We start from the raw sequence: 26,156 nt of genomic DNA on the forward strand, positions 1-26,156 counted from the left end.
GGCAGACCTTCTCTCAAATCCAGTTCCTGATGCAATATCTTGTTGTGTTGGCAACTACGGTGAAGTCATCCAATGGGGTTGGGTGTTGGCATCATCTCCTTTTGGTGCACAAGCAGGTTTCCAAAGGACCCCGCAGACTTTGAAATCCCCCTATTCCTATCAGCAGAGTAGCTGGCCATTAGCATGGCTATTTTGAGGTTTTGGCCAAATGTGGCCACAGCCCATTTGTCCTTATTGATCCTCATGACATTTCTTTTGACCCCACCCTGCGATTTATCCAAGTCACTCAGGACCTTATGCCTACCCTCCAGCAGATCTACCTCTTCCCCTAGTTTAGGGTCATCTGCAAATTTGCTAACGGTGTAGTACTCCCCCTCATCCAGCTTTTCAATAAAGATGTTGAACCTTGCAAGACAGAGAATTGATCATGAGGACATTATACTTGAAACCCATCTCCAAACAGAGATGTCAGTTTCAACTGTTGGGGTCTGGCCATCAATGCAGCTTTCCATCCATCTTCCCGTTCATAAAGAGATGACAGTGGTGGGATTTGAACCCACACCTCTAATGAGACTGGAGCCTAAATCCAGTGCCTTAGACCACTTAGCCACACTACCTACAAAAGTCACCTCCCGCGAGCATCAACCTCTCTTGACATTTCCTGAGTTTCAGAACAGTTTACACCAAGAGTACATACAAAGTTTTAAAAAGCCTCATATGTCATACCTAGTGAAAATGTCAGCATGTTTTCAATAAAAGGGGGCTGTGACACAGTATTCCAAAAAGATGGCTTTTAGCACATCCTAACCTTCCCCTGCCGTCTCTCTAGGCTGCTTTTTATCCCAGATCACACTGACACACAGAGGAAGGTGATGGGGATTACTGGTCATGATACTCTTAAAGCTGGAGTCACAGTTCCTGAGTGCAGCTGCCATCCTCTGCTCTGGCAGCTCAGCCTTTGAAGGGCTCCCCACGTGGGCCAGGGTGAGCAGTGACTTGTGGATGGACGTGATGGGAGGGGAACCCAACCCAGATAGAACTTCTGTAGCAGAGTGGCTGTTATATTTGCTTTACACGTGCAATGTACTTGTTTAAAGCCCCATGAAAACACCAGCGCTTTGGTTGCTTTGCTCCCCTTTGGGGCTGAGAAGAGCTGGTCTCATTCTGTCTCCGGGGTAAACCCAACTGCTGTGTGAAAAAGGGTAGAGGTATCAGCAGAGCATATACGTCACTCTCAGACTGGGGAAGTTACACAAGTTCGGCCGGTCTTTTTCAGGAGGCTTGTGTCTTGGCGTCCTCTGCCCTTGAGGATTGACCTACTGAGGCCGGCTCTCCTGCTGGCCTCCTTTGCGTGACTTGCTAAAGGAAGAAGTGAGGCTGGAATGGGGCAGAAGAAGGAAGTAAAGCTGAGGCAGGCAGGACAGCAGCTTAGCACCTCAGTGCAGTTAATGGAGCACCACTCTTTCTCCTGCCAAAGCCTGTGCAGGTGAGGCTGGCTGCAGGGGGGCAGAATCCTGTGCCTGTCCAATGGTGCTCCAGGAACGGCTCCTGGTAACCCAGGAAGAGAAGTGGGATTCTGGGTGGAAGGAAAACAAGCAAAGCTCTGTCTGAGTGAGTAAGGAGCAGGTCCTGGGTGCATTGGGCAGTGGTGGTCTTGAGGGACTCTCTGTCAGCCTTGGGGCAGCAGGGACCACTGTCCCTTTGTGACTGAGCCAGGCTGGTGGTTCATGGCTTTGGATGTGTCTGGTTCTGAGCAACTGGGACCACAAACCCTCCACCTGCCTGTGTGATGGGCAGATGTGCTTAATATGACATTTGAGGGAAATGGTTTAGCTGTCAAATATCAGAACCTCTTTTCTGTGTGTGAACAGCCTTTGTAGCTGGGTGCAGGATGTGTCTGTCCGTCTGTCTGTCTGTGCTACAGAGCGTGTGGTAGGTTTGTGGGTCACACTCGCAGACGATTGGGCAATACGCTGCCTCGCCTGCTTAATGGCCCATCCTGTAGCCCCTGCTGTCTTGTTGGCTCATTGGGAAAGCGAGGGGTACAGCTGAAGGCGCAGCAGCTCGGCTTTGCATGAAGTGTGGGCGTCTCAATTATCGGTAGCAGCCGAGGGCAATTTGAGGCCCTGTGGTCAACATCTAGCCTGTTAGCCCCCTTGTCTGTACGCTTCAGTCCAGGGCCATGCTGACACTGCACATCTGTGTTCTGAAGCATCTAAACGCTGGGCTTGAGATAGGCGCGTCTGTGCTTTCAAACGCTCTAAGACTGTGCTGTTCCTTTGTGCTGTGTGCTCAGAGGCACCGAAAAGGGGCAAGATGGAGTAGAGCAGGGGGATTGTGTCTGGTTACAGGACCCCAGGGGCTCCAGGGCGGGACAGTCACACGGACACCTGCCTCAGGCCCTGTGGCTGGTGCTGCAGGCTGATCTATTGCTCTCAGTGTCAGAGAGAGGGGAGTTTGACATTCAACCCCACAGGCAAGTGTCTGCCCCTTTCCCAGCTGTGCACAGCCCAGCTCATCCCAGCTGCTGGGAGAGACCAGAGCCCCTGAGCCAGCCTTGGGGACAGGCCCTTCTCTCACAGGCAGCTGCCCATGTCAGTGGCTGAAGCTGAACCAGGCATTCCCACACCTCGTCCCCATGTCTGGCTGGGGCACTGCACCCCAGCTGTGTTTGGGGCCCTGCTCACCCCAGGAAGCCGCACTGCAGGGGACAGGAGTGAGAGTAGAACTGTTGGGCTAAATCTGCCCATCCTGTGTCCCTGGCCAACCAGCGAGGTGCAGAAAGGTTCCTGGCAGGGTTGACTTTGGGAAGGATGAAAAACTTGCAGCACATGAAGATGAGGGGGTGAAGGTGATTGATTGCTAATCAATTGTGCTCTGCCTACAGGGGTTCAAATCCCATCCTCATTGCATCTTTCTTTGTTGATTTCCAGCCCCATTGTTTGCAACTTCCAGCACACCTGAGTTTGCTGCCTCCCAGCTCCTGTGTTGGGCAGACTCCAAGCACAGGACACCTCTGTGAGGCTGAGCTGAGCTCTGGCTGCCAGAGCTGGGGGGTGGGATGATTTCATTTGCCCTGAAAGTGCCAAGTCTGACTGAAGTGTCAGCTCCACTCACCTCTGCCCCCTTCAGGTCTGCTGTGTGGGGCTAAGCAGGGCCCCAAACACAGCCAGGGGTGTAGTTCCCTGGCAAGGAGGGGGCAGCCCTGACTCAGCTGGGGTCAGGCACAGGTGCAGCTGCCTCTGAGTGAATTGCTGGTTCCCCAAGGCTTGATGCAGTGCTCTGGTCTCTCCCAGCTCCTGGGCTGGGCAGTGCACATCTGGGAAAAGAGCAGATACTTGCCCAGGGGGAAGGAATGTTTCTCTGCCCCTGACAGCAATAGATCCAGCCACAGGGCCTGAGGCAGGTCTCCATTCCACTGTGCCATCCTGGGCAAGCCCTGAGTTCTTCTGTGCTTCTCAGCAGCTGTGGAAAAGCCTCTTTGGGACATATCTCCTGCCCCACAGCTGAAAGGAGCACACAGGAGCTGCTGGGTTCAGCTCCCAGGGGTGCCGGGCTGCTACCTTCTGCAGCCCCTGGTGTTGGCCCTGACAGGACATGGGGCTGGAGGGACCTTTGTTCTGATGCACAATGGATGTTCTGAAGGTTCACATGCTGGTGACAGGCCAGTGCTTCAGGCCCCCCTGGGACACTCCTGCCCTTGTGGGAAAGGAGCAGCTCTGGGCTTTCAGGTCAAACTGCACATGGCAGCTGCCACACTGTGGGGTGGCTCTTGCAGTGCTGCTGAGGGCGGCTTTGTGTGCTGTGTCTGAGACTGGAAACCCCAAGCCCCTCTGGGGTAACGACTGCAGCAGGACAGGTCAGTGTCCTGGCCCCAAAGCAGCCAGACCCACTGAAATGCCGGAGTGTCCAGGGAAACACTTCCCTGCCCTGGGCTGTTTTCAAGGGCCAAACTCCCTTCCAGCGTTGACCTGAGTGAGACACTGACATGGCCACTTCCCAGCCCCAGCCCTGGGCCCTCAGCCATGAGCACTAGTAAATGTTCTACCCCTGGAGCGCATGACCCTCAGAATAAGCAAATGTCCTGACCCGCACAGCTCATTCCAGAGACCACAAACTCTCTGCAGCTGCCCATGGCTCCTTTCCACCGAGGCTGGTGAGATGAACTGGTTATTGTGAGTCTCCTAATGCTCCCATGAGGGGTTCAAGTTCTGCTGTACCTTTTAGCTCACCTTTGCTTGTTGTCCTGGCTGCAATGGACAAATAGGCTCTATGATGCCCAGGGGGCTGTGCAGGGGTCAGCCTGGGGGGTGGGGGGTTGCTGGGTGTCACTGTTGGCATCACCAAAAGAATTCCAAATGCCTCTGTCCAGGGGTGCTGGTGACTGGCAGTAACCTGCTGTTACTGTTCTTGGCATCCTCTGTGTTTCTGTGCCTGTCACCTGCCTGGTCACACAGATTTGCTGAGCTACTTGGGCAGGTGAGGTACATGCAACAGGGCTGGTTGTGTCAACCGCACAAGTCTGCCACTTGCGAGCATTTTGGTGGGTGCTCCATTTTCTGAGAGCAGCCGCAGTGGAGATGTCGTTGTCTCCGGCAATAAGAGTTCAAACTGGGGCTCGTGGGGTAGATTTTTGTGCTTCCTTTCATGCTTACTAAACTGTGCTCTGCATGGGCTGTGCCCCAAGGGGTCTGTTCCCTCTGGGTGCCCAGAGGTAAACTCACAAATGAGCCTTTTGGGGGGAAGGAGTCACTCACTGGACCTCTCTCCCCTTCAGTCTCAGGGCGAATTACTGACCCATGGCTGTGGGGCTGGCATCAGCCTGGCTCACTCGTATCTTGCTTCGGTAGCTCTGAGCCAATGTGTGAGACTCGGCAGTTATGTTTCTTTGTTTCTCTGCTGCATTGGTCCTTTCTGCAGCTCCCTCTGTGGGAGGGCTCTGCCTGGCCCTGTGCCCAGCTCTGCCCCCTGCCTGGTGACTATTTACTGCTCAGAGCCACAGGCTTGTTCCTGGGCCTGGGTCAGTCCCTGTTGCTGCTGGCTGAGTGTGACACGGCCTAGGTGTGTCAGCCAGCACCAAGGGCATTTCTGTGTGAGGCTCCTGAGCCCCCCGGCTGTGGGTCCGGTTCTCCTGCCCAGTGCAGCCCATGGCAAGCAGAGCCCTGCGCATGTGCATCGTACTGCACCTTTGTGTGATCGATGGGAACAGACACCTGAGCCTCAGAGGCTGGGAACTGAGGCAGCTGAGGGACGGGTTTGCTCAGTTTTTGTACGTTTGTAGAGGAAAGCGTGAAGTGTTTAAATCCATGTCAAGCATCCAGTGCAACCCCAAAACATACTGGAGCCAGAGGTGAAAATGGATTTCCATTAAAAAAACCATCCAAACAGGGGCATCTGGTATAGCTTCATCTGCATTCAAGTGTTCCACCACTGAGCCAGGCTCTCTATCACTGGAAAATGGTGAGAGGTTTGTCCCCAGCCCATCTCAGCGTGGGGATTTCTCCGGCGGGATACAGGCACAACAGAAAGTTCCTTACCGGATGGGAAGTCTGATCTAAAGCCCAAGTGAATTGCAGGCAGACAAAATCTGACGGCCCTGCCCAACACAGTGCTGGAGGCTGGAATGATGACAGCAGGATGGGGAACAAGGGGAACACAGCGAGTGACAGGGATTTGTGCAAGTAGCAAACCCAGGCAGCAGTCAGGCCCTGCTGGGTGTGCCCTGTACCTTGCTGCAGCGATAGGAGATGATTTGGACCATTTCCCAGCCACAGACATTCTGGATGGAGCCAGCCAAGCTGGACATGTTGACCATGGCCACCTTGCTGCAGCTCAGCCCTCTCTGGGGGCTTCCCTGGGCAGCCTGCTTCAGCAAGGGTAGGAAGGCCTGGGCAGAGGGGAGAGCAGAGCAGGCGTGGGGTCAGAAAAGGAACCAGAGTTCTGCTCGTGAGGCCGGGCACCAGAATGGAGGGTGGGTCTCTGCTCTTCCCACTGATGCCCAGCCCCCAGCCAGCCCAGAAGCAGGAGCCTCACCCAGGAAGGTGTGCGGAGCCATGGATCCTACTCATACCCTGTAGAGGCCAACAATGATCCCCAGCTCATGTCCCTGCATTCACAGTCTTCATCCAGGGCAGATTGGGGGGGTCTGTGGCTCCCCACTGATGCCCACTTGGGTATTGCCATGGCCCACCTGCAGCTGTTCAGCAAGGAGGATTTGTCCACGCAAGGGTACCCCCACCTGCGGCAGTGGACGGTCAGGTATGTACCCCACACGGCACATACCTCTGTGACATGGGGCGAGGGCACCAGACATGACTGGGAGCCCCACACCCCCAGCGGACCCCGACCTGCAACTGCACAGTAACAGCCCCAGGCCCTGCTCAAAGGTTTCACACAGGGAAAGCTGGGAAGTCAGCCCCACCCCCAGGGCACAGTGATTTGCACTGGGCTGGTAATAAAGCAAAGGGGTTGTGCGGAGGGTCACAAGTGGGACTGAAGGGCAGAAGGAGAGAGAAAGACAAAATGTTCTGCTAGTTACACCGCAGCAAATGCTCACCCTGAAAAGCTCCAGCCGGGGCAGCACAGCCCATCCCCCACTCCGTGAGAGACAGGCGATAACTCTGCCCCACAGCTGGGCCCTCCTCGCCCCACCCCTGGGGTGTGAAGAGGGAGAAAGGAGGGTGTGGGGAGCACAGAGTGAAAGTCAGGCTGAGGGAGCAAAGGGGGGCAGGACTCCAGGCTCTGCTGGTGGGATCCTGGCACTGGGGCAGGTGGGGTGGGAGGAGGGTAGATTGGTGGAGTCTGATCTGCACACGGCAGAGGGGACAGGAAGCGAAAGGGGGTTTTTTCGTTCCTCTCATCCGCAATGTCCTCTCGGCAGCAACTCCAGCTTCCGTCGGGCACAATGTCTGTGCTGGGCAATGGGAAGGGGTTGTTGTGGGCAGCCCACCAGAGTGGGTCGGCCCCCACAAAAGCTCATCACTTGATAAATTCGTTTGGTTGTCGTTAAAGTGCTGCAGGACGGCTTTTTGGCTGAAGACACAGATGAACGCAGATACCTCCCTGTCAGGACGCACAACACAAGCAAGTGGGGCATCATGGCTTAACTGGTAAAAGCGCCTGCTTTATACACAGGAGATCCTGGGTTCAACTCCCAGTGGTGCCTTGTTGTCCATCATGAGCAACATTTTCCTACAGGTGTCTGGGGAACCAAAAACCCCTCCCTTGGCAATCCCAGTCATGGCTGGGGGAGGCAAAGGCTGATGGGAGAGGAGCATTGGGAAGAATCCAGTCACAGACAAGAGCTCAGGCAAACGCAGCTGAAACTGGCGTTGGGAAGGTGGCTCCTCTGGCTACAAGAACAGAGACTGATCCTCCCAGCCCTGTGGCTCTCTGGCACTGCCTGTGCACAGCTGCTGACAGCGCAATCTCAGCTGGGCAGGAGAGGGAGAGTTACTTTCCTCTCACATCCCTTTGTTTGTCGCTGACAAAACCCAAACGAGTTAGGAGAAAAGTCCCAGAGGCTCTGTGGCTCCCCTGCCCATGGACCTCCCAGGTAAGGGGAGATTAGGAAAGCAGCACCCAGTGGTGCCTGGACAAATCTTTCTGGCTGCCTCTCACCTGCTTTGCAGCACCTCTGGGCTGTGCTGGAGAGTTCAGAGAGCTGCAGGAGGCGGCTGCCGTCCTTCTGCAGGAAGAAGTAACAGACACTGACAGGTGGACAGCTGAGGTGGCTGAAGAGTGGGTGTGGGCAGCATGGGAGGAACCCCAAAGCCCTTTGTCTGTTACTAAGGCAGGGAGGTGATGCCCTTGATTCTTGTTATTCACCAGCAGGTCTATGGAGCCAGGGGCTCAGCATTAAGGCCTGGGCCACTGAGCACTAGGGAATCCCATTCACAGTGTATATTGCCTCCTGGCCCTCTCCTGCCCCAGACCTGCCTCTGCAGAGACACCCCCCACACTAGTGAGCAACAGTGTTGGCCTGTGCTTGGAGTCTGCCCAGCACAGGAGCTGGGAGGCAGCCGGCTCAGCTGTGCTAGAAGTAGCATCACACAATAGGACTGGAACTCAACAAAGCTCAGCAGGATGGTGCCTATGAAGGTTCAGTGAGGATGGGATTCAAGCCCTGCAGAGCACAATGGATTAGCCGTCCATCCCCTTCACCACTCGGCACCTCACCCAACGTGCCTGGAACTTTTTCATATGTCCCAACTTCAACCCTGCCAGGAACCTTTCTGCCACTCACTGGCTGGCTGGGGACATGGGAAGGGCAGGTTTGGCCCAACAGGGCTGTGATCACTCATGTCCCCTGCAGAGCTGCTTCCTGGGGTGAGCAGGGGACTGTGGTGCCCTGCCCTGGGAGCAGCACAACTCAGCCCATGTGTCCCTGCTGGGTGGGTCCAGAGCAGGGCCATGGGCAGGGTCTGCAGCCTTTGTGTCTCCTCCTGTCACGCTCTGCTCCTTTCCAGCTGCTCTGTTAGCACAGCAGCTCCAGCTGGATTGGCCCCTTCTCTGCCAGGTCAGTCTGTGAGGGGCCGATGGGAGGCAGGTTCAGGAGCAGGCTGTGGCTGGGTCTGGCTGGGACTGAACATGTGGGATCAGGCAGGGGCACTTGCCTGGCACAGCTTCTTTTGGCTGAGGGGCAAAGATAGCTCTGTGATTCCCAGCCAGTGACATCAGTGAGGGAAAAGCCTTCAACTACATGCTGGGACAGAGTTTCTGTGCACTAGCAGCAATGCATCTGCTGGGCTCTCCTGCTGTACAACAGGGTCTGGTTCAACTTCTTCTTGTCACATGGGTGCTGGGCTTATCTGTAAGAGAGGTTATAGGAGAAAGAGATGAGCCCTTCTGGGCATAAGAGTGAGCCCCACAAACAGAGGCATTCATGCTGCTGCCTGGTTTTGAACCAGGGACCTTTTGCGTGTTAGGCAACTGTGATAACCACTACACTACAGAAGCTCTACTTTCTCATGTCTTGCCCTCCCCTAAATTGCATCCTCAAGTCACTGCTTGCCCTGCCACATGTGGATGGGGGACCTTATAGAAATTGAGGGAAGTATTTTACTGGCTCAGCTGCTCGAGGAGAGGGAAGCAGCTGCACTCACAACTGGGACTTTCAATATCAGCTCTTCCAGAATTGAGGTCCCAAGTGGTTATGCAAATAGGACATGGAATATTTAAATCTGCACCTCATTTGCATTTCCTATCGGCCACATTTCCACGCCACTTCCAAAAGGGCTGGGCAGTGTAGCCACAGCCTTGCTGTGTAGCTGCTCCACAGGACTTTTTGAAAGATCTGTGGCTTTTTTGAAATAAAACTCTCTAGTGCACACATAGCCATGGGGAAAGAAGTAATAAAGTAGAGCCAGGCTTCAGCCAAAACAATTGCAACAGCTTATAACAAAGAAACGTGTGTGTTCATAACAGAACACAAGAATTCTTTTAACAACTATAGAACAAACAAATGTTTAAACACCAGTTTTACTCTGAATTTGTGTTATTCACTTACAGAAGGACAAGGGTTTGAGGGCTTTGCCACTTGAACTAACACCTCTATCTAGGAGCAACTCTTAACCCACTCACCTTGTTCCTGAACCCCTAATAGGCCTCTCTCTGCCCTCTGAATCATTTCTGAAAGGGCCACTTCCAAGGCATTTTTCAGGTGGGCTGGCTAGCTTAGCTGTTTGGCTTCTTATTGTAATAACAAGTTGGTGGGTTTAAGTTTACTTGGTAGCCAGGAGTTCTATGTTCTTACTTAGCTCACAGGTGTAAGTGGGGAAGAGAAGCTGGTGGAAATGTCCATTTCAAAGTTTTGTGTAAGTGTAGACACGGCCCATCAGAGCTCCCATCAACCACCTGTTTAGCAAATATTTGCATAGAAGACTTCCAGCCCTGAGTTCTGCAAGCCGGCAGTTCCTACTTTGTCCAAAACTTTTTAGCTAATGACAAAGCACCTCCAAATGTTAGGTGAGGGTGATTCTTTATGAAAACCAGCTGTGCTGGAGAACACAGCTGTGCTGGTGTTGAAAAAGACGTGCTACTGTGGTCTGCCTGAGCAATTCATCAAACATTAAAGATAGCTAGGACTGAGAGTTCCCCTTTTCACCACTGCTCAATTGGTCTATGATTCCAAACTCAAGGTTCTGTCTGTTCCTTATTTCGGTATTCTGGTCTCCAAAGTGGGGTGTGGGTTCAAATCCCACTCTTAACATCAGTTCTATTCTCTGCATGCTCAGCTGGCCTCATTTCAATGTCTCTGCTAACATTGCGCCAGCCCTTGCTATGGGTTTCTGTTAGACGAGTGGCACGACTGAGGCACAATTCAGACAGGAACTTCATGGGAAATTGATGGAGAAACTCGCACTGCAGCCGCACAGTTATGAAGCCAGCACCTGTACCAGTCACCTATTTTCTGCTCTGAGAACTACAAGAATGCCAGGTTTGTAATACGCCAAAGGAGATTTTGCCCCTGTAGGTCACTTCCCCACCTTGTGGTGGTCCCCTGTGATAGCTGTTTAGTCTCAGCCCGTGGCCAGAATGATGCCATGAGAGAGGGAGGGAGCCACACACCTGTCTGTGGTGCTTGTGGTGCCCTCGTGTGAGAAAGGGAAAGATGCTCAGTCATCCTCCACACCACTCACACAGGGGAGGGGAACTGTGGTGGGAGTGGCAATAGCTTCAAGGGGCTCAGAAAGAGCTACAGGTGGTAACTTGACCCTGTGACTGTCTAACATGAATCAGGGTAAACAGGGCTGCCAGGCTGGACCAGGGTTGGTCTGAGACTGCCCAGAACCCAGCAAGGGTTTCCTTCAAATTTCCTACACCTCATTAGCATCAGGTCACGTGATTTGGAGTCCAGAAGATGCTCTTCCAGACTCCTGAACATCATGTAGAAGCTGGGCCCCTGAAAATTTTTGGGAAGAAGGGGCTTCTGGAATGGCCCCCCGGGCCACGCTTCTACATGGCATTTTGGAGTCCGGAAGGTGATGTAATGCTAATGAGGCACAGGGAATTTGTATCCATACCTCATTAGCATCTTTCGCTCCGTGTATTAGCATGCCACTTCCAAAGGAAGTGACCTGTGTAGAAACAGCCTATCAGTCACACTTTCTAGTAACTCAGGAACATTTGGGGGGAAAGAAGCCCCAACTTTAACCCAAACTGAAAAGTTTCAAGGATTCCCAATTTTTCTACCATACTTCTGAACACGCAATTGCTGTTAAAATTAACAGATATTACAAGCATAGAGGTATTTGTCGAGTGCACCTTATGCTTGCAATAGATTTATTTCAAAATATGAAAGAAGCATCTTTTAAAAAAACAAACTTTGATATTTGCAAAGGGTCCTCATTCCGGACAAGGTCACATTGACATTAAGGATTGTTGTGCATGATGATTTACTGTTAAATACTCTAAGAAAGTCCTACAAGTCTCTGGTTCCCACTGAAACACAGAAAACAGAATGGATTTTAAACTAAGAGGGGCTAAAACCCCGAAAGCAGCTCAGTTACGGACACAACATTTTAAGGATTGTTAAGTGTCGTGATTTACTTTATAATCCTATAAGAAGGTCATTCAGGGCTCTAATTTCCAATGAAACAGGAAAAAAATGGACTTTAAGCCAAAAGGAAAAAATAGCCCAAAGAAAAAAAGCCCAGTTGTGCAGGCATCTTAACTACCCCCACGCCCCACTCCCCTTCCCTTCAGAAAAGGAGAACAATAGGGAGGGGTGGTGGGTTAATCAACCTGATAATTACAGACTTTTTTTTGAACAAAGGGTTAAAATGGTATAAAAACTTCAGGGTTGTGGAGCCAGTTCTCTTTTCAAGAGAAACTCTCTTGAGCTGAGGTGCTGTTGGATCTCAAGACCAGGTCTGTGGCTTGTTTTTAAATAGTTTTTTAACTCTCTCCCAACTCCCCTTATATAGTTACACAATAAGGTCATAGAAACATAGAATCTTCTCTTTTTTAAGTCACCGCATCTCAGCCTCACAATGTTTATGCCCAGAACAGAATCCCATGGTTGAAGAAAACATAGCTCTCTGCATAACCACGCATTTATCTCCAATGATCCTGGACCTTTTCCTTCAACAAGGAGTCTGGCCGAGAGCACCCGAGGACCTCTAGATGCTTCATCCCTCGGGGTCACTTCTTCAAAGACTGTTCCTGGGGTTGCTTTGTCTTTGTAACTCTTGACCTTTACAAACAAATAACTCTACCTATTTCTTGCCCCTCACCAAAAGCTTGGCCACCATCCAGTCACACAATGATCCTGGGGCCAAGTGGTTAGGGTGTGGAAAGAGACTCTTGTGGCATAAGAGTCAAATCCCATCTCCTTCCTTGCCATCAGTATCCTGCAGTCCCCTGTGGTCACTGGGTGAACCCAGGAAGTAAGGAAGAAATGGGGCAAAAGAGGAACTCAAGCTGAAGGAAGCTGTCAAAATTCCTCCTGCCTCCCAAGGACACTTGAGCTGTGTCTACACGTGCACGCTACTTAGAAGTAGCGGCACTAACTTCGAAATAGCACCCGTCGCGGCTACACGCGTCGGGCGCTATTTCGAAGTTAAATTCAACGTTAGGCGGCGAGACGTCGAAGTCGCTAACCTCATGAGGGGATCGGAATAGCGCCCTACTTTGACGTTCAACGTCGAAGTAGGGACCGTGTAGACGATCCGCATCCCGCAACGTCGAAATTGCTGGGTCCTCCATGGCGGCCATCAGCTGGGTGGTTGAGAGATGCTCTCTCTCCAGCCCCTGCGGGGCTCTACAGTCACCGTGGGCAGCAGCCCTTAGCCCAGGGCTTCTGGCTGCTTCTGCGGCAGCTGGGGATCCATGCTGCAGGCACAGGGTCTGCAACCAGTTGTCAGCTCTGTGTATCTTGTGTTGTTTAGTGCAACTGTGTCTGGGAGGGGCCCTTTAAGGGAGCGGCTGGCTGTTGAGTCCGCCCTGTGACCCTGTCTGCAGCTGTGCCTGGCATCCTTATTTCGATGTGTGCTACTTTGGCGTGTAGACGTACCCTCGCAGCGCCTATTTCGATGTGGTGCCGCGCAACGTCGAAGTTGAACATCGACGTTGCCAGCCCTGGAGGACGTGTAGACGTTATTCATCGAAATAGCCTATTTCGATGTTGGCTTCACGTGTAGACGTAGGCTTGCTGTCATAGCAATAGCTGAGAAAAACATCTCCAATATTGAGATGATGGCCTGAAAACCTCATAAACAGCTGCTGAGATAGCTCATTTGGGAGAGCGTTAGATTGAAGATCTAAAGGTCCTTGGTTCAATCGCAGGCTTCAACAGGGCTTTTCTGAACTTTGGCCAGAGAGCAATTAGTGATTGCATTGGGCATTGCTGCTGGCAAATGCTCCTGGAAAGGATATTGTCAGCAGTCTTGGGACACCAATGAGCAAGTATGCTCTTCCTTTCTTCTCTTGCTCTTCCTCAGCAAGGGGAGGGAAAAAAAAGACCCCATTGTGCCCAGTATGATCCAGCCAACTTCACAGACCTTGCTCAGTGTTCCCTAAAGTCCACTGCTCAATCCACTGAGCGAGTGAAAGGCAGCTCTTAGGCCCTCTCACTACCACTTTCTCCAGGTTGGCCCATCCAGGTGTCACGGCAAATGCTACACAGGTGGATGGCATTGCAGGGGAGGGTCAGAGGAACACAGCCGAGATTCTGTGGTGCACTGGTTATCACAGAACTTTCCAAGCTGAAATCAGCAAAAAACACAGTATGTCATTTGTGTCCTGGCCTGTTTTCCTGCTTCTATGTCTGGCCTGGAGCCGGACATTCCCTGTCCCTATGAGTGCCAGCAATCAGACAGCCTGTGGTACCTTTCAATGAGACATGGGAACACTTTTGTAATTAGTGAAACAAAATACTTCCACCAACAGTAGTTGGCCCCTTTGCTGCACTTAGGTGCCTGTATGCTGTTGATTTCTTCTGTTTGAGGCAATAAGAAGCAGCCAACTCAGAAGCTGCTGAGCTCGCTCATCTTCCTTGAGATGTGAGATTGCCTCTCCACACTTGAGACACCCTTTGAGGTGGTGGGCTGAAAAACCTTTAAGGACTCTCTTTTCTTGGTTTCCAGCTTTAAGCTGCTGGATGAGGAAAGAGTGGCCAGGCAAGTGGGTGGCTGAAAAAGGGAAGGAGGTCTGACAAACAGGAAATGGTGGAGTGACAACAAAGTCCACAACCCCTTGCATATTTTTCCAGCCAACAAAATGCAGCACCAGATTTGTGCTTGGTCCACAGGGAGGGCTTTGAAGCAGTAGGAAACGTAGGCCATTTTCTGGGAAGTTCCCCTAAAGGTAAAATGCTGTTGATGGAGATCCGGAGCACCTCACTCATTCACTAGGAGGAAAAAGCTCCAACTCAGGTGTACCTGTGGAGAAGAAAGGCCCTGGAGAGACAGAGATTTATAGCAAAACCCACAGATTTGAAATCAGATTGCAGAATGCAGAGCTCTGAATACTGCCATTACGCCATGGGACCTGCAGATAAACACTTTCTGGGCACCTTTGACTCTTTGAAGGTTGGCACCCTGCATACCTTGGCTACTGATACTGGCATACATGCATTCCTTCTGAGAAAGGTAGAGTTTCTGTGGTGGGGTTCAGGGGTCCCCATGCACTGCACCCTAGCCGTAGGCAGGAGTGACTCTCACTCAGCAGGTTGAATAGGAAATTTATTAAGCGACAGAGGCCCAGTTTCTCACAGAAGAGTCAGTGAAGCAATCAGAGAAAGTCATTCCATCTCGTCCTGGGGAGAGGAGCCCAAGGGGTGCCCCTCTGAGGTGTAGCTTTCCCCTTGCAAGGCTGGCTGGCTTCAAGCTCCCTCTCCCCTCCAGCTTCTAACTGCCCCTTCTGATTCAAAGCCAGATCAGCTCCTCCCTCCTCTTTGTTCAGGGCAGAGGTGTTACCTGCCAGCCTAGGTTATAGCCCCAGGGTCATCCTTAGCTGCTGGGAGCTGCTCTGCTTGTCTCACACACATCCAGCCTGAGTCTCACACATGCACTCCTCCCACGCCATCACAGTTGCCTCCACAGCATAACCAAACTTTCACCATTTGCCGCTGGTAAAGAATACAGCTTCGTGGTGGAGCATTTGACTGCAGCTGAAAAAGTCCCAGGTGCTCCTTCACAGATGGTTGTCTTAAGGGAAACAGATCTTCATCTCCAGTCCATTTGGGGTTTTCCCTGGATGTTTGAAATACATTTAAACACTTATCATTTTCCTCTGCCAATGTACCAGCACTGAGCAAACCTATCCTTCAGCGGAGATCAGTTCCCAGCCTGCAAAGCTCAGGGTTCTGTTCCCATTGAACACAAAAGGGTACTGTACATCACAGACCTGGGTTCATAAGGGGGTTCTACACAGCAAAGCTATTTCAAAATAACTATCCCAGCGTCAACACAAGGCAACCGCTGCTTTGAAATAATTCAGAAATAAATTGGGGTTGGCTTATTTTGAAAGGCGTAAACCTCCTTGTACGAGTAAGAGCAGCTCTTGGGAACAGGGGCTGCTAAGACAGGGACTGCAGCCCATTTTGAAATCAACCATAGCACGTCCAATGGCTGCATCTGAAATAGGCTTCCTGTGTGTAGATGCGGTATTTGGAAATCTTGATCTTGCCACTCACTGGTGCTGCAGCTGTCCCCAACACTTCCTACACCTCCCCCAATATCGACACAACAAATTAAGGCTGACAAAATTGACCTCAGCGCGGAGCCAGTGCAGTCGGTAGAACAGGTCTCTTTTTCATGTACAGCTGCACTGCACATTACAAGAGACTTTTCTGTGGCAGATGGCCTGGTAGCCCTGCTCCAGAGAAAAAGGCATTAGTGGCTCCCAGACTGTTGCGCTTTCCAGCTCTGGGCCAAGGGAGCTGGAAGGAGAATCCTGATTCATTTACTGTGCGGTTCCATTGGGGATTGCAGAACCTGAAGCTGTTGTTTTCCTACCTTCAATTTGCCCAGCACCAGCTGGATCAGACTCGACCTTCCCCACAGGGACGTCTGCCATCCAGCGCAGTTTGTGGTGGGGAAGGAGAACACGTCAAAGAGGCTTCTCCTCACGCTCATCTTCCTCACCCTGAATTCTCTCCCCAGACTCCAGGGCAGAGCTCTCAAGAAAAAGACTCCCTGCAGCAAAGCCCTGGGGGGCTCTGAGATGGCCCCTGTCCTGCAGCCTGTCCCACCTGGCCATTGTTCTGCACTGTCTGTGAGGTCACCACTTCCCACCTCCTTTAACCAATCAGCGACTGCTCTGCAAAAAGCCCTTGTGATGTCACTGCCACACCCACCCCTTGAATTCTGGGGCCCAGAGGTGTGTCACTGTGGAGTGAAGGGCACAACTCTGTCCCAGTACATAAAGGGAGAGGGACATGGATGGTTCTTAGCCAGGAGAGTGAGAGAGGGGAGCTCATATGCTGGGTGCCCCTAGTCTCTGTGTGCCAGAGGTGTGTGGTGCAATGGAAAACGTTCTGGCCTTCTAAGCTGTCGTGATCACCTTGATCTGAAGCTCATCACCAAAGAGATTGTCTTGTTAGTCTTTAAAGTGCTGCATTTGTGCAGTTTTGTGCTGTGTGGTTACCTTGAGTTAAGGCCAATCATCCAAAGGGTGTGAGTTCAATGCTGCCAGACTCACTTTAGTGTGCATTACCCGTTGGGAGGGCTGGTGAAGATGGCAGAGCAGGGACTTCAAACAGCCGGGACCTACGCTTCAGAGACCTCAGCTCTGTTTTCTCTTGTCTTACGCCACAACTGAGTGAGGCAGCTTCTGCTGCAGGGAATCTCCTCCATGGGACAGCTGCCCCTTTCCCCAGCATGGCAGCCCCACTGCCAGGAACCCCTGCTGCATTTCCTGACCCCCCGCCCCCAGTGAGAGCTTTCACAGTCCCTTTTCTCAGCACACACCCCCACCAGGAGATTCTGGGGCTCCCTCTCCTTTTCCGCCCCTCATCTCTGCTGTTGCACCTCCACCTGTGGTGTCTCTCCATGGGGCACAGCCCCCCCATCACCATGGAGCCCTGATGTCTGCAAGAGAGACCTCAAAGAGGTAGACATCGAACTGGACAACTGGGAAGAACTAGCAGATGACCGCGGCAGATGGAGGCAGGGGTTACACAAGGGCCTTCAGAAGGGCGAGTTGAAGATCAGACAGCTAGCAAAGGAGAAGCGAGCACACAGAAAGCACAATAAGGACTTGCCAGACACCCACTACATCTGCAAGAGATGCAGCAAGGACTGTCACTCTCGTGTGGGTCTTTATAGTCACAATAGACGCTGTAAATGAAGTCTTACATTGAAACTTTAAAGGGCGCGATCCATAGTCTGTGCAGACTGAAGGATGCCTACTGCTACTGCTGCTTGGGCCAATGCATGGGGCTCTGCAGCTGGGAACTGTCAGTGACTTTTCTGAGATGTGTTGGTCCTTTCTGCAGCCCCCACTGTGGGAGGGCTTTGCCTGGTCCTGGGCGGGGTTCTTTTCTGGGGCTTCCGGAAGCTGTGCCCCTGCCAGTTGAATGTTTCTTGGTCAGAGACACAGGCTTCTTCCTGTGCCTGGGGTGGGCCCTGACACTGCTGGACGAGTGTGATGAAGCCAAAGTGCCGTGAGCTCAGTCTGAACCAAGTGGCCTTTGTGTGTTAGATTCCTGAGCCCCCTGGCTTTGGGCCTGGTTCTCCTGCCCAGCACAGGCCACTGTGAGCAGGGCCCTGCATATCTGTGATGTACAGTACCCTCGTGTGTTCAATGGAACAGAACCCTGAGCTTTGCAGGCAGGGAACTGATCTCAGCTGAAGGATGGGTTTGCTCAGTGCTGGTACATTGGCAGAGGAAAATGATAAGTGTTTAAATCTATTTCAAAAATCCAGGGAAAACCCCAAATGGACTGGAGATGAAGATCTATTTCCCTTAAGACAACCATCTGTGAAGGAGCACGTGGGACTTTTTCAGCTGCAGTCAAATGCTCCACCACGAAGCTGTACTCTATACCAGTGGAAAATGGTGAAAGTTTGGTTATGCTGTAGAGGCAAGTGTGATGGAGTGGGAGGAGTGCATGTGTGAGACTCAGGCTGGATGTGTGTGAGAGAAGCAGAGCACCTCCCAGCAGCTAAGGATGACCCTGGGGCTATAACCTAGGCTGGCAGGTAACACCTCTGCCCTGAACAAAGAGGAGGGAAGAGCTGATCTGGCTTTGAATCGGAGGGGGCAGTTAGAAGCTGGAGGGGAGAGGGAGCTTGAAGCCAGCCAGCCGGGCAAGGGGGAAGCTACACCTCAGAGAGGAACCCCTCGGGCTCCTCTCCCCAGGACGGGATGGAATGACTTTCTCTGATTGCTGCACTGACTCTTCTGTGAGAAATTGGACCTCTGTCACCTAATAAACTTCCTACTCTACCTGCTGAGTGAGAGTCACTCCTGCCTACGGCCAGGGTGCAGTGCATGGGGACCCCTGAACCCCACCACAGCAACTCTACCTTTCTCAGGAGGAATGCATGTATGCCAGTATCAATAGCCAAGGTAAGCAGGGTGCCAACCTCCAAAGAATCACAGGTGCCCAGAAATTGTTTATCTGCAGGTCCCATGGCGTAATGGCAGTATTCAGAGCTCTGCATTCTGCAATCTGATTTCAAATCTGTGGGTTTTGCTATAAATCTCTGTCTCTCCAGGGCCTTTCTTCTCCACAGGTACACCTGAGTTGGGGCTTTTTCCTCCTAGTGGATGAGTGAGGCGCTCTGGAGCTCCATCAACAGTATTTTAACTTTAGGGGAACCTCACAGAAAATAGCCTACATTCCCTAACTGCTTCAAAGCCCTCCCTGTGGACCAAGCACAAATCTCGTGCTGCATTTTGTTGGCTGGAAAAATATGCAAGGGGTTGCGGACTTTGTTGTCACTCCACCATTTCCTGTTTGTCAGACCTCCTTCCCTTTTTCAGCCACCCACTTGCCTGGCCACTCTTTCCTCATCCAGCAGCTTAAAGCTGGAAACTAAGAAAAGCGAGTCCTTAAAGGCTTCTCGGCCCACCACCTCAAAGGGTGTCTCAAGTGGGGAGAGGCAATCTCACATCTCAGGGAAGATGGGCGAGCTCAGCACCTTCTGAGTTGGCTGCTTCTTATTGCTTCAAAGAGAAGAAATCAACAGCATACAGGCACCTAAGTGCAGCAAAGGGAACAACTACTGTTGGTGGATGTTTTTTGTTTCACTAATTACAAAAGTGTTCCCATGTCTCATTGAAAGGTACCGCAGGCTGTCTGATTGCTGGCACTCACGGGGCAGGGAATGCCCGGCTCCAGGCCAGCCATAGAAGCAGGAACACATGCCAGGACACAAATGACATACTGTGTTTTTTGCTGATTTCAGCTTGGAGAGTTCTGTGATTACCAGTGCACCACAGAATCTCGGCTGTGTTCCTCTGACCCTCCCCTGCAATGCCATCCACCTGTGTGGCATTTGCTGTGACACCTGGATGGGCCAACCTGGAGAAAGTGGTGGTGAGAGGGCCTCAGAGCTGCCTTTCACTCGCTCGGCGGGTTGAGCAGTGGACTTTTGGGAACACTCAGCAAGATCTGTGAAGTTGGCTGGATCATACTGGGCACAATGGGGTCTTTTTTCCTCCCCTTGCTGCGGAAGAGCAAGAGAAGAAAGGAAGAGCACGCTAGCGCGCCTTGGTGTCCCAGAAGGGCTGACAACATCCTTTCCAGGAGCATTTGCCAGCAGTAAGGCCCCAAGCAGTCACTAATTGCTCTCTGGCCAACGTTCAGAAAAGCTCTGCTGAAGTTTGGGATTGAACCAAGGACCTTTAAATTTTCAGTCTAATGCTCTCCCAACTGAGCTACTGCAGCAGCCGTTTATGAGGTTTTCAGGTCATCACCTCAATATTGGAGATGTTTTTCTCAGCTATTGCTGTGATAGCAAGTGTCCTTGGGAGGCAGGAGGAACGTTGGCAGCTTCCTGAGTCAGAAGATTCTGTAGGTGTTTGTCTCTGTCGGAGGGGTTGGAGCAAATGCGGTTATATCTTAATGCTGGGCTGTAGACAATGGATCGTGTGGTGCGTCTGGGATGGAAGCTGGAGGTATGAAGGTAGGCGTATTGGAGATGTTTTTCTCCAATCACAAGGCCTTTTACAGAAGATAATTTACCTACAGCCTGAGTCTCACACATGCACCCACACGCCCCCCCCAACACTATCACAATCTGTTTCATTTTTTCACCCCCCATGTGTTACCTGTGGGGGCGGTGAGTGGGTGGTGGTGGGGGCAATGTGTGTGTGTGATGGGAGGCAAGGTCAGGAGCATGGACTTGAAGGCTTTGCCCTCACTGATGTCACTGGCTGGGAATCACAGAGCTATCTTTGCTCCTCAGCCAAAAGAAGCTGTGCCAGGCAAGTGCCCCTGCCTGATCCCACATGTTCAGTCCCAGCCAGACCCAGCCAAAGCCTGCTCCTGAACCTGCCTCCCATCGGCCCCTCACAGACTGACCTGGCAGAGAAGGGGCCAATCCAGCTGGAGCTGCTGTGCTAACAGAGCAGCTGGAAAGGAGCAGAGCGTGACAGGAGGAGACACAAAGGCTGCAGACCCTGCCCATGGCCCTGCTCTGGACCCACCCAGCAGGGACACATGGGCTGAGCTGTGCTGCTCCCAGGGCAGGGCACTAAAGTCCCCTGCTCACCCCAGGAAGCAGCTCTGCAGGGGACATGAGTGATCATAGCTCTGTTAGGCCAAACCTGCCCTTCCCGTGTCCCCGGCCAGCCAGTGAGTGGCAGAAAGTTTCCTGGCAGGGTTGAAGTTGGGACATATGAAAAAATTCCAGGCACGTTGGGTGAGGTGCCGAGTGGTGAAGGTGATGGACGGCTAATCCATTGTGCTCTGCAGGGTTTGAATCCCATCCTCACTGAACCTTTATAGGCACCATCCTGCTGAGCTTTGTTGAGTTCCAGTCCTATTGTGTGATGCTACTTCTAGCACAGCTGAGCCTGCTGCCTCCCAGCGCCTGTGCTGGGCAGACTCCAAGCACAGGCCAACTCTGTCGCTCACTAGTGTGGGGTGTCTCTGCAGAGGCAGGTCTGGGGCAGGAGAGGGCCAGGAGACAATACCCACTGTGAATGGGATTCCCCAGTGCTCAGTGGCCCAGGACCTAATGCTGAGCCCTTGGCTGCATAGACCTGTTGGTGAATAACAAGAATCAAGGGCATCACCTCCCTGCCTTTGTAACAGACAAAGGGCTTTGGGGTTCCTCCCATGCTCCCCACACCCACTCTGCAGCCACCTCAGCTGTCCACCTGTCAGTGTCTGTTACTTCTTCCTCCAGAAGGACGGCAGCCGCCACCTCCTGCAGCTCTCTGAACTCTCCAGCACAGCCCAGAGGGGCTGCAAAGCAGGTGAGAGGCAGCCAGAAAGATTTGTCCATGTCACCACTGGGTGCTGCTTTCCTAATCTCCCCTTATCTGGGAGGTCCATGGGCAGGGGAGCCACAGAGCCTCTCTGGGACTTTTCTCCTAACTCGTTTGGGTTTTGTCAGTGACAAACAAAGGGATGTGAGAGGAGAGTAACTCTCCCTCTCCTGCCCTGCTGAGATTGCGCTGTCAGCAGCTGTGCACAGGCAGTGCCAGAAAGCCACAGGGCTGGGAGGATCAGTCTCTGTTCTTGTAGCCAGAGGAGCCACCTGCCCAACACCAGTTTCCGCTGCGTTTGCCTGAGCTCTTGTCTGTGACTGGATTCTTCCCAATTCTCCTCTCCCATCAGCCTTTGCCTCCCCCAGCCATGACTGGGATTGCCAAGGGAGGGCTTTTTGGTTCCCCAGACACCTGTAGGAAAATGTTGCTCATAATGCACAACAAGGCACCACTGGGAGTTGAACCCAGGATCTCCTGTTTACAAAGCAGGCGCTTTTACCAGTTAAGCCTCGGTGCCCCCTTTGCTTGAGCTGTGGGTCCTGACAGGGAGGTATCTGTGTTCGTCTGTGTCTTCAGCCAAAAAGCCGTCCTGCAGCACTTTAACGACAACCAAACGAATTTATCAAGTGACGAGCTTTTGTGGGGGCCGACCCACTCTGGTGGATGCCCACAACAACCCCTTCCCATTGCCCAGCACAGACATTGTGCCCGACGGAAGCTGGAGTTGCTGCCGAGAGGACATTGCGGATGAGAGGAAGGAAAAACCCCCTTTCACTTCCTGTCCCCTCTGCCGTGTGCAGATCAGACTCCACCAATCTACCCTCCTCCCACCCCACCTGCCCCAGTGCCAGGATCCCACCAGCAGAGCCTGGAGTCCTGCCCCCCTTTGCTCCCTCAGCCTGACTTTCACTCTGTGCTTCCCACATCCTCCTTTCTCCCTCTTCACACCCCAGGGGTGGGGCGAGGAGGGCCCAGCTGTGGGGCAGAGTTATCGCCTGTCTCTCACGGAGTGGGGGATGGGCTGTGCTGCCCCGGCTGGAGCTTTTCAGGGTGAGCATTTGCTGCGGTGTAACTAGCAGAACATTTTGCCTTTCTGTCTCCTTCTGCCCTTCAGTCCCACTTGTGACCCTCCACACAACCCCTTTGCTTTATTACCAGCCCAGTGCAAATCACTGTGCCCTGGGGGTGGGGCTGACTTCCCAGCTTTCCCTGTGTGAAACCTTTGAGCAGGGCCTGGGGCTGTTACTGTGCAGTTGCAGGTCGGGGTCCGCTGGGGGTGTGGGGCTCCCAGTCATGTCTGGTGCCCCCGTCCCGTGTCACAGAGGTGTGTGCCGTGTGGGGTACATACCTGACCGTCCACTGCCGCAGTTGGGGGTACGCATGTGTGGGCAAATCCTCCTTTCTGAACAGCTGCAGGTGGGCCATGGCAAGACCCATGTAGGCATCAGTGGGGAGCCACAGACCCCCCCAATCTGCCCTGGATGAAGACTGTGAATGCAGGGACATGAGCTGGGGATCATTGTTGGCCTCTACAGGGTATGAGTAGGATCCATGGCTCCGCACACCTTCCTGGGTGAGGCTCCTGCTTCTGGGCTGGCCGGGGGCTGGGCATCAGTGGGAAGAGCAGAGACCCACCCTCCATTCTGGTGCCCAGCCTCACGAGCAGAACTCTGGTTCCTTTTCTGACCCCAAGCCTGCTCTGCTCTCCCCTCTGCCCAGGCCTTCGTACCCTTGCTGAAGCAGGCTGCCCAGGGAAGCCCCCAGAGAGGGCTGAGCTGCAGCAAGGTGGCCATCGTCAACATGTGCAGCATGGCTGGCTCCATCCAGAATGTCTGTGGCTCTTATATGGTCCAAATCATCTCCTATCACTGCAGCAAGGTACAGGGCACACCCAGCAGGGCCTGACTGCTGCCTGGGTTTGCTACTTGCACAAATCGCTGTCACTCGGTGTATTCCCCTTGTTCCCCATCCTACTGCCACCATTCCAGCCTCCAGCCCTGTGTTGGGCGGGGCCAGCAGATTTTGTCTGCCTTCAATTCACTTGGGCTTTAGATCAGAGTTCCCATCCAGTGAGGAACTTTCTGTTGCGCCTGTATCCCGCCGGAGAAATCCCCACGCTGAGATGGGCTGGGGACAGCTCAGCCCCAGTCCAGCCAGTCTTAGCTAAGGGAAGCGCCCCTGAAGACCTCTTCATCCTACCCACTCGTAGTGGGGGACATACCCCTTTTGGAGACCATCCTACCAGCTCAACTCCAGGAGGCCAGATCCTAAGTGTGCCGAGTAAAATTATGGGAGAACCAAAAGGAGCAACAATGTTACATTTTCACTTTTTCATATCGGCCCAGATCCTGCATAACCGAGAGCAGCCTCAGCACGGCTCTCAGGTGTGCTCACCTGTCACAGCTCACTGGAAGCTTCTCAGGATCAGTGGCTCATCAAAGTGCAGCTCCACCCACATCTCTGTGGGTTGCTGTCATCTCTGAGAGCATGAGAGAGTGCAGCTCCCAGGAGCGTTTTCTTCTCACGAGTGCTTCTGATAAGCTGAGCGCTTTAGTGGTCATGGAGCAGACACTTCAAATGCTGCCCAACTGATTAGCAGAGCTCCCACAGCTGGCAGCGAGTGTTTTTATTGGTGGTGCCCATCCGCACATGCTTTGGTGCACATACGATTTATTCTGCACATGGAAAGATGAAATTAAAAGGAACGCTGCTCTCACCCCTTTGTCTGTCTGTCCCATCCCTCCCTTCAGCAGTGTGGGTCATTTCCTACAGGGTTCATTCCCTCCCCCACTCTCTGCTGTCTCTGCTCATGGCATCTCACCCGCAGTTCCTCCATCCCCATGTGCCCAGGCAGAGAGGTGCAAGGGTGGCTCTCAACAAAGCCCAGGTGGTGCGTGAGGGAACTCCTTGAAGAAGTGCAGTGAGACTGGAGCATTTAAGTATCAAGAGGGTAATAACAAGACAACCTGGGGCTTTGTTTGGTAACAAACCTGCTCAGCACACAAGTGGTGGCCACCAGGACTTCAGCGTTTCTGTAGCTGGCAGGATATGAACCTACCCAGGGCAATCCCGCTCGTGTCTTTGTCCCTCAAACTCACCCCAAACCCCTTGCTTGCAGTGCCAGGCTTCTGCTCTCAGCCCTTGGTCCTTGCCAGAGGATTTCTGGGAATTTCCAGCACATTGGGAAGCCCAGGTCACACGTCTCATGCCACGTGGCAGTGGTGACTCTGGGTGGTGCTTGGAGCACAGTGTGCCACCCCAGGGCACTCACACTGCAATGAAGACAGGCACCTCTATGGTCAGTGCCTGTCAGCATCATGTAAAGCATCCAAATGTCCATTGTGGGTCAGGCCAAAGGTCTGTCTGGCCCAGTGTCCTGTCCTCTGGGAGGGGCAACACCACGTGTTCCTGAAGCCAGCAGGCAGGTACCACTGGGAGTTGAACAAAGGATCTCCCCTTTACTAGGCAGCTTCTTTACCAACCAGGCCATGGTGCCTGCTCTAGTTAAGCTCTGCCATCTGCCCACACCTGACTCCTGCCAGCCCACCCCAGGGCCTGCCTGGCTTCAGTGCTGTTTGGATCCTGTCAGGCAGAGGCTGGAGCAGTTTTACTCCCAAAGGGGGGTGACTCATTGCACAGCCTAGATTACTAGGTCAGTGTCACTGTGTGACTCAGGGCTGTAAAACCCACACCCCCTCCTGAGTAAGAGGGACACTGACCTACCCCTGGTGCAGATAGTGCCCTGCCAACCAGACAGCTTTTGCCACGGCACTGCTGGTGGTGGTGGTGATTGGGCAGTGCAGACTCAGCACACCGGTGGCCTGTGACAGTTGCAAAGGAGAGGGTTTGAGAATTGTTAGGCAGGCTGAGAACATGAGTGCAAGAAAGGGAGTGCCCAGCATGGGGCTTGAATCCCTGACCCTGAGATTAAAAGTCTCATGCGCTACCAACTGAGCTAGCCAGGCCACAGAAAGCAAGGCTCCATACAGCCTATCGCAGAGGAGAAAGAGTCAAATGTGCCTGTCAGCTGAGTAAAAGTCAAACGTGTGGGGCAAAGTGCTCACAAGGGCCGGACTCCAGTCTTTGTTATCTGGGCTGCAGGAGGTGAGATGCAAAGAAAACAGACTGTTGGAGTGAATCTTGGCCAAGCCTCTCACTGGTGCTGCTACATCTCCCGAACACCTCACACACCTACGGCAATTTCTGCACAACAAATGAATGCTGACACCATTGATCTCAGCGCAGAGCCGGTGCAGTCAGTAGAAAACGTTTCTTTTTCATACAGACTGAACACAGATTTGCAGAGAGTTTTCTGTGGGAAATTGCCTGTTAGTGACTCTCCAGAGAAAGGGGAGTTAGTGGCTCACAGACTGTTGTGCTTCACAACAATGGGCGATGGGACGAGAAAGGAGGACCCTGATTCATTCACTCTTCAGTTCCACTGGGGAGGGCAGCACCTTAACCGAGTGTTTTCCCTGCCTTCAATTTGCTCAGCATCAGCTGGGTCAGGCTCTGACCTGCCCCAGGTGAACGTCGGTCGTCCAGCGCAGTTAGTCAAGAGGGAACTAGAACGGGACAAAGAGGCTCCTTCTCATGCTCATTTTCCTCACCCTGATTCCTCTCCAGCCTCATGGGCAGAGCGGAGGAAGGAGACTCCCTGTGGGGAAGCCCCGGGGGTGTCTGAGATGGCCCCAGCCCTGCAGCCTGTCCCACATGGCTGGTGTCAGGGACTCTCTATGAGGTCATCACCTTCCCACTTCTTTTAA

At 52.8% G+C, this 26,156-nt stretch overlaps 6 non-coding genes across 6 annotated transcripts; 1 reads left to right on the top strand and 5 right to left on the bottom strand.

The window, feature by feature from the left end:
* Nucleotides 1-535: 535 nt before the first annotated feature.
* TRNAL-UAG (transfer RNA leucine (anticodon UAG)) lies at nt 536-617 on the bottom strand. Its single transcript has one exon. It is a non-coding gene; the product is annotated as a tRNA-Leu (tRNA).
* A 6,474-nt stretch (nt 618-7,091) lies between these two features.
* On the top strand, nt 7,092-7,165 carry TRNAI-UAU (transfer RNA isoleucine (anticodon UAU)). Its single transcript has one exon. It is a non-coding gene; the product is annotated as a tRNA-Ile (tRNA).
* Nucleotides 7,166-8,885: 1,720 nt separating this feature from the next.
* TRNAV-AAC (transfer RNA valine (anticodon AAC)) lies at nt 8,886-8,958 on the bottom strand. Its single transcript has one exon. It is a non-coding gene; the product is annotated as a tRNA-Val (tRNA).
* A 10,809-nt stretch (nt 8,959-19,767) lies between these two features.
* Nucleotides 19,768-19,840, bottom strand: TRNAF-GAA (transfer RNA phenylalanine (anticodon GAA)). The gene has a single exon. It is a non-coding gene; the product is annotated as a tRNA-Phe (tRNA).
* Nucleotides 19,841-21,833: 1,993 nt separating this feature from the next.
* Nucleotides 21,834-21,907, bottom strand: TRNAT-UGU (transfer RNA threonine (anticodon UGU)). The gene has a single exon. It is a non-coding gene; the product is annotated as a tRNA-Thr (tRNA).
* A 3,375-nt stretch (nt 21,908-25,282) lies between these two features.
* TRNAK-UUU (transfer RNA lysine (anticodon UUU)) lies at nt 25,283-25,355 on the bottom strand. The gene has a single exon. It is a non-coding gene; the product is annotated as a tRNA-Lys (tRNA).
* Between the last annotated feature and the right edge of the window lie 801 nt (nt 25,356-26,156).

This window comes from Carettochelys insculpta, unplaced genomic scaffold (assembly GCF_033958435.1).
Source record: "Carettochelys insculpta isolate YL-2023 unplaced genomic scaffold, ASM3395843v1 scaffold_0035, whole genome shotgun sequence".
NCBI classification, from domain to species: Eukaryota; Metazoa; Chordata; order Testudines; family Carettochelyidae; genus Carettochelys; species Carettochelys insculpta.